The sequence below is a fragment of the Berghia stephanieae genome, unplaced genomic scaffold, assembly GCF_034508935.2.
Source record: "Berghia stephanieae isolate SIO BIC M18660-M18661 unplaced genomic scaffold, UCSD_Bste_1.3 scaffold2018, whole genome shotgun sequence".
Taxonomy (NCBI): domain Eukaryota; kingdom Metazoa; phylum Mollusca; class Gastropoda; order Nudibranchia; family Aeolidiidae; genus Berghia; species Berghia stephanieae.
Window position 1 is genome coordinate 1,774 of NW_027623089.1, and position 9,033 is coordinate 10,806.

The 9,033-nt window shown below is 39.5% G+C and overlaps 1 long non-coding RNA gene across 1 annotated transcript; it reads left to right on the forward strand.

Moving 5' to 3' along the window:
• The first annotated feature begins 2,845 nt into the window (after nucleotides 1-2,845).
• LOC144961285 (uncharacterized) lies at nucleotides 2,846-7,734 on the forward strand. Its single transcript, XR_013643119.1, has 3 exons — nucleotides 2,846-3,117; nucleotides 3,996-4,132; nucleotides 4,796-7,734. It is a non-coding gene; the product is annotated as an uncharacterized LOC144961285 (long non-coding RNA).
• Nucleotides 7,735-9,033: the final 1,299 nt, after the last annotated feature.

The following is a 9,033-nucleotide window of genomic DNA, read 5'->3' on the forward strand; positions in this document are numbered from 1 at the left end:
AGTGCTGGGTCGAGTTTGAAACGATCAAATCGAGCGGGTTTTCGATCGAGTCCTCTAAAATCGAGTCGGTTTCGGGCGGGTTTCGAGTCAGTGACGTCATCGAGCAGTGATTCGTTTGAAAAAAAAAAAAAATACGAGCATCTCGTTTGCCACAGGAAACTTCACATACCCCTCCCTCTCTTATGTCTGTGGCTGGCTTGACTGCAGCTGGTTATGATGGGAGCTGCCAGATGGCCAAGTTCAAAATTGGTTACTAAGAAACGCTTTTCTATTATTATTCATTTTTTTTTAAAATCTTTTATTTTTAAAAAAATGAAAAGATAAGTTTATCCAACTGTAGTCGATTGTTTTGTTAATCAAAACCAATGAGTTTTTCAAGGGAGTCAGAATGCTTGTGGTCTTTGGCTATTTGGGGTCAATTTGACTACTTGGGCAAGAAGAAATCTGGCTGTCTGGCAGCCTTGATTATGATCGTCGTCGCATCACACACACACACACACACACACACACACACACACACACACACACACACACGCCATCAGTTGTTGATGGTGAAGGGTTGAGACCCCCCCCCCCCCCCCCTCCCACACCACCATCATCCCGCTGTCACCTTAACATTTCATATTTATGTCGCGCCAAAAGTTGTCGGCCGCCCCCACCTCCCATAATTTGTCACTGGTCGTCATCGCCTCTTGTGTGTGCGGGAAAAGGTCGTGCCTTTCATTTCATTATTTGAAAAATAAATGAACAAGAATGGTGTGTTTTTATTAGGTAGGTAGATAATAATAATATTTAGCAGGTTCCACACCCAGACACACACGGATTGCCCGGACACGATGATAACGATGCCGACGACAATGGATGACGATGATGATGATGATGATTATCGTGTTTCTGTTTAAAAAAATGAAATACTTTAGCAGGTTCCACCCCCACCCCCCACACGGATAGACCGGACCCGAAGATGATGATTGTGTATTGCTGGCTATTACGGCTGTGATGAGGATGATGATAATGATGACGATGGCGCAGATGGTGATTATTTGTTCGGTCGCTCAGTGGTACGGTGTCTCTTGTCACAAAATCAAGCCTTGTCAATGGCCGAATGAGTGACAGTGATTGTTGAAAATTGTGATCCAGACGTTAAGTCCGTGTGTAAGGCACTTGACTCAGGTGTGAATGTATTCTTATCTTATAAGCAATGACGGGTATTGTAAAGAGCTTTAATACAAAAAGACTCCAAACAGCGATCGGTACCTACTGTACGAAATGGATGTATGGTCGATATGGTGTGCAGGAGGAATAAATTAAATTAAATATTGTGAAATTCATTGAGCATGGTAAATCCTTGGAAATGCGCTTTGAACTAATACACCTAGACAACTCCGATTCCAATATAAACGACTGATTAATGTTCCCATATATAAAACTATAGTTAGCTGAAAATCTTTCTTTGTCGGGACTCCAAAAGTATGGAACGAATTAGACAAAGAAATCAAAGGGTCTTTTAGGAGAACTGATTGATTTTAGATTGATTATTACATTGGAATGTGTTGATATTTATTTTATTCATTATTATTAGGGTGGTGGTGGTGGTGGTGGTGATGATGATCCCGCTGATATGATGGTGATGATAAATAAATTAAACATAATTCCCTTTATTCATCCCATAGGGGAGATTCGTCTTTCGGGTCTATTCTAAGGGAAGACTGGAATAACCCAAGCGACAGCCGCAGTGCAGCGCCGCAAATTTAGTTAGGGCAAGGTGACTTGCTCAAGACCACTCAGCGGCGGGTGATCCAACTCGGTACCTTTCGGGTGCCAACCAAAGACCGTACCGCTGCCCCTGATGATGATGATGATGATGATGATGATGATGATGATGATGATGATGATGATGATGATGGGAACTAACAAAGAATACACAGGCATCTAAAATTGAAACATTCCATATTCAAAGCTAATGTTTTACTTTTAAAAATTGAGCTTTACAATATCCACTAAATGTGATCAAAGCGCTTTGTAAAGGGGTCCCTGGTCAACAGCAACATTTAATATGTAGGACGGGACATGCCGCCTGTTAGGCGATATTACAATTTTTCAAAGACAACGCTGTTAACGGCCAGGTACTCATTTTACACCTGAGTACGGTGAGAGAATGTGAGTAAAGAGCCTTGTCCAAAGACTCAACTATGCACCGAGCGCGAGGCTCGAATCCAGGACTTTCCGATCCGAACGCGGGTGTCATACCACTAGACCATTATAATGCACTAGACCCATGGCCGACTAGAGTACTATAGGTACGTCATGACTAGACCACATAGCCGCACTACTGTAGGAGTGTTCATTGATAGATGGATGCGTGTGTGTCATAGAAATAGCCTTAGTGTGTGTGTGTGTGTGTGTGTGTGTGTATGTGTGTGTGATAGTCAAACTTGAGTAGGTTTAATGAAGACTTGTCACACACGCGTGATACACCTATACGAATTTCCCTGCCACCCAGACACACTAACATCTGACAAGGAGTGAGGGCTGTGGAAGAACCACAGACTACCGTGTGCAAAGTGCAAACGTTGGCGATTGGTATCGGATGGCAAACTGTGATCGTTTGAATTTGAAAATGATTCGAAACACTCGTTACCCCTCCGCTCGCTCGGATCCTGATCGTCTCAAGCTCGTCTCACGTGTCAAGATCGTCTCAAGCTCGTCTCAAGCTCACAACCCGCCTGATCGTTTTAGAAACTCGATCGTTTTACTGACTCGCTCTTCCGGCATTGAGATCGGACACTGACTCGTTGACGCTGACTCGATCGTCGATCGGGTAAAAGCGATCAAATAACCCAACACTACCGTGGTGGGCCGTGGCGCCAACCGCGAAGCCATGATTGTTTTCTCCCGATTTACGAGCATCATCAATTTCAATACGTAGTATTTCAATAATGGCCATCGCTATTGGTGACAATTTTTCATCTTATCAACAATTGCCAAAATGCAGTTGCAGACTGAGACTGACAAAGCGCATTGAGCACGTTAAGTGGATATTGCGCTATATAAATGCTCAATTTTTTTTTTTTTTTTTTTTTTGACACCATTTTTATTCGTCAGGATTCTGTAAAGGTAAGAATTTGTCTTTTCTTCTTTTCTTTTAAAAAAAATTCTCAGTCAAGGCTAGGACTAGGACCGGACTAGGCTAGGACAGTGTAAAAAGTATTCGAGCGGTGGCGATATTTATGATGAGATATAATATGAATGAATGAGAAAGTAATTGTATTGTAATATCAACACGCCTTACTGACTGGCGCGTGTGTCATGTGTTCTGCATTCCAATGTGATCTTAATATGATGGATTAATCCTTCGTTGAGTTTATTTCTAGAGTACTGGTGTAACTGTAAATGTAACAACTGGGCTGGTGACTGGTGGGCAGTTTAGTGAGCAGCAGCAGTGGTAGTGGAACTCAAATTGTGATCCACTCGCCCAGAAGTATAAATTGTTACTGCAAATTGCCGAGCACATTGGTTGGGGGGGAGGGGAGGCAGTAACTCTAAAATTGTGGGAGTTGGTAATTGGTAGGAAACGTCCAGTTTTTGTCATTCCAGCACTAAGCTAATTAGTGGCTGTGACCCGATTTTTAGGACTTTGGAGTTGGAGTGAAATGCCTCATGATGATGATATTGATAATGACAATGTGTCACATAGTCTGTAGATATACAGTATTGTCAAATAATGAAAAACGATATTATTATCATTATTAATATTAATATTACTTTTTTTTTCAATTTATTTTGTTATTATTATTATTATTATTATTATTATTATTATTATTATTATTATTATATTATTATTATTATTATTATTATTATTATTATTATTATTATAATTATTATTATTATTATTATTATTATTATTATTATTTATAATTATTAACTTAAGCAATGGCATTGGTATGTGCCATTTTCACTGCGGTGAATTTAATTAATTTTTTTTTCATCGACAGCCAACAGGAAAGAATTCAGTTGACCGTACTGGTGTCCTGACAATACAATCAAGAAAGATAGCTGGCTCAAGATGTTTTGTGGCAATCTTATCAATCAGCAAACCATCATCTGTGCCTGCAAGCACTTTTTGAAACTGGTTAGTATTCTTTTCAAATCTTCATAGCATCCTTACATTTTTATTGGTGAATTAAAGTACACTTGAGCACGGAAATTTCGAACAATTTGTTCGAGATTTTTGTGTTTTCGAGTTTTCCAAATTTGAGGATTTTATGGACGTAAATGAAAATGTGGGTGGTCTTGATAAAATTCATATGATTATAACTCTCCGTTATTATGAACTCTGTCGAGAGTCGATAGTGAGACTATTCAATTTCCTTTCTCGGTCAGTTCAACACAATTCGCGAAAAAAAAATTAAATGGACCACAAGGGAATGTCCAGTTTGTTTGAGATTTTCGTTTTGTCAATACTAATGTAATAGAGGGTTTAAAACTGGGCATTGTACCAAGTTTGAGATTTGCATGCTCGGGTGTAAATGCTCATTTTCTTAATGTAATTGACAAAGGATTATTTGAATTGAGTTACTACTGCATTTATGAACTTAATAGAGTTTGTTGCCAAGAGTTTTGGCCTGTGAATGTTAAACCAATGAAATTTCAACTGTGTTGGTGAGAACGATGACCAGTTAAAAAAAAATTGGTATGTGAATGATAAATTCATTTTATGACAATGATTTTAATTTTATAGCCATGTCTAAAATTGCTAATGAAAAGTCTCTTTTATTTCCATTTTTCAAACCAGAACAAGATCAACCCTCTTTGTGGAACTACAGAAAAAACAGTCGCAAACAAGTGGTGTTGACTTTTTTCCTGGAGGCGAAAGAAAATTTTTCTCCTATGAGTTTGCGAAAGAAAATTATTGCTTTTTATTTTGAGCTAGATATATTATCACCATTCAGCTGTTTTCTTGTCTAAAATAGATTTGCTTTTGCAGTTCAAGTTGATTACATACTTATCTCACAAGCAGTAGCCTATTTTAGAAATTGAAAAATGAGGGTAGTACGTCATATCATATTTTGCGAAATCATATTTCGAGAATTTTTAATATATCAAGGAATCAACTGATAAGTAATCTGGTAAATAATTAGTTTTTCTGATTACAATGATGAATTCGTAAGGTATAAATCAACTCTGACCATAAAATGAAAGAGTACGGAAATATTTTAATTTTTCAGCATTTATTTCTCGAGGGAATGGGTTAGCGAATCATTTATACATTTTTTAGACAGATCAATCTACTCAATTTTCGTCATCTCTTGTCCTATGACGCTCATTATTTTGAAAATTTTATGGATCAGCTTATGTCGAATTAGTGCTTTCTCAAATTTCCGTTTTATGTCATTTTCTGATTTTCATACAATCATACATGTCATTTTCCTTTAGATTGTTTTCAAATATATTCAGAATCTTTTTTGTGTGTTTTGCATCATGATGGAAGTATTTTGGGGGAAATTTAAATATGTAAGATTTTTTAATTTTAAAAATTGATTTTTTCCTCTCGATCAGCGCCACAATTTCAGTCGAATTAAAAAAAATATTCTAAAGAATTTCTTTTCAAGACCAGTTGGTGTTTGGTCTAAATTTAGCCTATATTGTCTGTGGAATTGAAGACATTTAAATATATTGAGTTTTTTATATAGAGCAATATCCACTAAATGTGCTTAAAGCGCTTTACAAGGGGTCCCTGGTCAACAGCAACATTTAACATGTTGGACAGGACAGGACATGACGCCTGTTAGGCGATATTACAATTCTTTGGACAGAGACAACACTGTTAAGGCCAGGTACTCATTTTACACCACGGTACGGTGAGAAAATGAGTAAAGAGCCTTTTACAAGAAATCACTCGAACCCATGACCTTCCGATATGAAAGCAAGTGTCATACCATAAGACCACATTGCTGCACATTTAATTTTTTTGGTGTGTGTTCGTCATCAAATTAGACCTCCTACCACCTAAAAACAACAGGGGAATACCAATATTGGCATTGCAATAAAAAAACGGATTTTTGACTATAGGTCCCCCTTTTAAGGTGAAATATTTCCTATCTCAGATGGTTTGTTTTAAGCGGACTGTAGTGCGTTCCACTGTGGGATTTTTTTTTTTTCATATAATTGTATTCACTGTCAGTGGTGACATATAATTTTACTGCCTAGTTTTGATCTCCATTACACACTATCCCTACCACTACCACCGGTGCTTTTACAGACTGAGTCCCTACCATCAGGGCTATTACGCACTGAGTCCCTACCACCAGCGCAATTAGCCACTGAGTCCCTACCACCAGTGATTTTGTAGACATTGGGTCCCTACCACCAGCGCAATTAGCCATTGAGTCCCTACCACCAGTGATTTTGTAGACATTGGGTCCCTACCACCAGTGTTATTAGCCACTGAGTCCCTACCACCAGTGATTTTGTAGACATTGAGTCCCTACCACCAGCGCAATTAGCCATTGAGTCCCTACCACCAGTGATTTTGTAGACATTGGGTCCCTACCACCAGTGTTATTAGCCACTGAGTCCCTACCACCAGTGATTTTGTAGATATTGAGTCCCTACCATCAGTGCTATTAGCACTGAGTCCCTACCACCAGTGATTTTGTAGACATTGAGTCCCTACCATCAGTGTTATTAGCCACTGAGTCCCTACCACCAGTGATTTTGTAGACATTGAGTCCCTACCACCAGTGTTATTAGCCAGTAAGTCCCTACCACCAGTGCTATTAGCCTTTGATTCCCTATCACATCACCACTGCAGTTAACCACTGAGTCCCTACCACCAGTGCTATTAGCCAGTAAGTCCCTACCACCAGTGTTATTAGCCATTGAGTCTATACCACCAGTGCTATTTGCCATTGAGTCCCTACCACCAGCACTATTGGTCACTGAGCCCCTACCACCAGTACAATTAGTTACTGAGTCCTTACCACCAGTGCTATCCAGCCATAGAGACCCTACCACCAGTGCTATTAGCCACTGAGTCCCTACCACTACCACCAGCCCTTTTACAATTATTACTATTAGCTGTTGAGTCCCTACCACCAGCGCAATTAGCCATTGAGTCCCTAACACCAGTGCTATTTGCCATTGAGTCCCTACCACCAGCGCAATTAGCCGTTGAGTCCCTTCCACCAGTGCTATTTGCCATTGAGTCCCTACCACCAGTGCAATTAGCCACTGAGTCCCTACCATCAGTGCTATTAGCCACTGAGCCCCTACCACCAGTGCTATTAGCCACTGAGTCCCTACCACCAGTGCTTTTAGCAACTGAGTCCCTACCACTTGTGCTATCCAGCCATAGAGACCCGCTGGGTGGGGATCCTGACCTCCCATAGCGGGCAGGGAGGTACATACTGTGTCTTCTATCCCCTTATATATCTGTTATCCAACATGCTTTCTGTCTTTGTCTCGGAATGAGATTACTTGGTTTTGTCCTGGCACTGGCCGGAAACCTAGCTGGGAGGGAAACAGTCAAATGCATAGTTATTGTTTTGGGAGATGATATTTTTTTCCGTGTAAATCATCTCTCTGTTATGTATTATTATTTTTATTTTGAATGTATAATGTAAGCATTTGAGTGTGTTCCTCTTTGTTGGATTTTGTGCTTTGTGTCTGGATGAGACTTGTAGGTGATTTCAAACTAAGTACATTGGTGGTATGCTCTTGGAATCTACATCTGATCCCTATTTGTTCTCAATTCCCCTTTGTCTTACTTTTTCTTGGGTGCTTTAATTGTAATTCTAGAACTTTTTACTATCCCATTTTCTTCCTTTTTACTGGCGCTGATATAACCCAAATGTGTTGCAAGCGCCGTAAAACCCTTAAAAAAAAAAAAAACAACATAGAGACCCTACCACCTGTGCTATTAGCCACTGAGTCCCTACCACCAGTGCTATCCAGCCATAGAGACCCTACCACCAGTGCTATGAGCCAGTGAGTCCCTACCACCAGTGTTATTAGCCACTCCCACTACCACCAGTGCTATTACTATTATTACTATTAGCCATTGTCATTGAGTCCCTACCACCAGTGCTATCTACCATTGAGTCCTTACCACCAGCGCTATTGGCCTTTGAGGCCCTACCACCAGTGCTATTAGCCATTGAGTCCCTACCACCAGTGCTATCCAGCCACTGAGTCCCTACCACCAGTGCTATGTGCCATTGGGTCCTGACCACCAGCGCTATTGGCCTTTGAGGCCCTACCACCAGTGCTATCCAGCCATAGAGCCCCTACCACCAGTGCTATCCAGTCACTGAGTCCCTACCACCAGTGCTATTACCCATTTGAGATAGAACAAAATTAACGTCACTCAGTTCTTTATTATCGTTTTTAGCCATTTTCTAAATGATTAGTTCTCATTGATTGTATCAAGACAAAACTATAAAAGGTTGAGGTTACACATCGATTAGTAGAGTGGTATCACGGAGATCAGTTTTCCCAAATAATTCCAGGTGATGGGGAAAAAACATCCGGTTAAAAAAGGTTTTGACGAAATATGCAGTGAAGACATGCGAAGGCAAAATATGCCACCGCACATAATAATAATAATAATAATAATAATAATAATAATAATAATAATAATAATAATAATAATAATAATAATAATAATAATAATAATAATAATAAATAATCTACCAATCCTTAAGTACAGCTAACTAAGCAATCTACACGACATTAAGTACGGCTAGCCTGCCAGTCTGGCTGTCATTAAGTACGGCTAGACTGGTAGGCTAGACGTACTTAAGTACGCCTAGACTGGTAGGCTAGCCGTCATTAAGTACGGCTAGCCTTTTCCTTTTTTGAAACAAACTGTGGAAGAGTAGAAATCTGTCTTAGTCTAGTCTTCTAAGTTGAGTCGTAGCCTACATCTAGTATATATCTCAGTCTACTTGGATTTTGCCTGTTATCCTTCATATGTCAATGATATACTGAAGTAGTCTGAATGTGACCATGATATTATATTATTATTTGATT